The following is a 497-nucleotide window of genomic DNA, read 5'->3' as shown; positions in this document are numbered from 1 at the left end:
GCCACTTCCGGTTTGCTGGTGGTTTATTGGAGATAGGAGTTTCACGGTCTCTCCTGCCTGGGCTGGCCTTGAACCTCGATCCTCAGATCTCAGCCTTCAGAGTAGCTAGGATTACAGGCGTGAGCCACCAGCGCCCGGCTTGTTTGCTTGATGTCTTTGTATATGTGTGCTGTACTAGATTGGATTCAGGGCATTGAGCTTTTCTTGTTCAGCTTCCCCCCCCCCTCCCATCACAGCAGGAACTCCATACTTCCATTTCTGGCTTTTTTCTGGTTAACTGTAGATCAGAGTCTCTTGAATTTGTCTGCCTAAGCTGACTGAACAAAGATCCTGATTGCAGCCCCCTAAGTAGCTAGTATTACAAGTGTGAGCCACTGGCACCCACCTTTTCATCATGATTTTATTATTCTTTTCTTTGTGTTTGGTCCTTGATCTTAAACTCCAGGCCTGGAAGCTGTCTCAGAGCTTTTTTGCTCAAGTTTAGTGCTCTATTACTT

Source organism: Dipodomys ordii, unplaced genomic scaffold, assembly GCF_000151885.1.
Source record: "Dipodomys ordii isolate 6190 unplaced genomic scaffold, Dord_2.0 Scaffold86, whole genome shotgun sequence".
NCBI lineage: Eukaryota > Metazoa > Chordata > Mammalia > Rodentia > Heteromyidae > Dipodomys > Dipodomys ordii.
Note: the sequence above shows the minus strand (reverse complement) of the source record.